Here is a 1,015-nt window from a genome sequence, read left to right on the forward strand (position 1 = left end):
CTCTCACTTCCCCTGCCTGCACAGCAGCTGTCCCAGTCCCCTGAGCCGACCCCCAGCGAGCTGGGACACAGCACACGCATCCCCCCCTCTATGGCACTGGCTCACTCCCTGCATCCTGCTTCTGGAAACCGCCACCTGCTCCTCTCGCAGGCTGTTGGCGATGGACCCTTGGGAGCAAACCCGGCACCGGGAAGGGCAGAGGGTCAGCCCAGGAGCTGCAGCCGCCCTCTGAGCCAGCTGGAGGAAGCAGCACAGCAGCAAGGCCATGCCAAGAGCACGGCAGCCGCCTTGCTCCCCCCGAGCCTGGGGCACGACCACCGCACACTGGGCAGCACTTCTGCTGCGGTCGATCCCTCCTGGCCTGCGGCACAGCGCAGCCGGCCCGGCCGCAGCGACTTCCCCAAAGCCGGAGAAGCCCTGGGAAGATGCTTTCCCGCAAAACACTGGCCTCCAGGGGCGTGGGACTCCCTGCCTGGGGACAGGCTTCCCCTTCACACGCCCCAGCCATGCTGCTGGCATGAGTCCTTGCCACGCTCCTGCTGCAGCACGCAGCTGTGTTGGGAACAGCTGGATTACAAACGTGCTGGACCAGACCAAGGACTTGCGCTTGAGCAGTTTCCTGCAGGCTTGGGAAGTGAGGTTTTTTGCCATAATGGTTTCTTCAATAAAGCTTCCTCTCACTCTTTGTGAGCCATCGCGGCTGCTCGCCTCAGCCTTGAGTACTTGCCGGCTCCTATTGTCCAGCCTGAGCTTCCCAGGCAGCACATATTGTTGGGATTCAATGGGAGGAAGGGTGGGTTTACGGCACCAAGGGCTTAGGAGAGAGGCGACTGGTCTCTAGGAAGCAGTTTCACCCATACCCCAGTGTCTGGGGGAATCCATGGCCCCCACAGGCACCGGTGTCTGGATGGGGATGGACAGGAGTCTCCAGGCACACAGAACCAGCACGGCAGGCCACCTGGGAGCAGGGCAGGGGCTGCCCAGCCAGGTGCCACTGGGGCCCACACAGCAGCTG

Source organism: Eurypyga helias, unplaced genomic scaffold (assembly GCF_000690775.1).
Source record: "Eurypyga helias isolate BGI_N326 unplaced genomic scaffold, ASM69077v1 scaffold23631, whole genome shotgun sequence".
Classification (NCBI taxonomy): Eukaryota; Metazoa; Chordata; class Aves; order Eurypygiformes; family Eurypygidae; genus Eurypyga; species Eurypyga helias.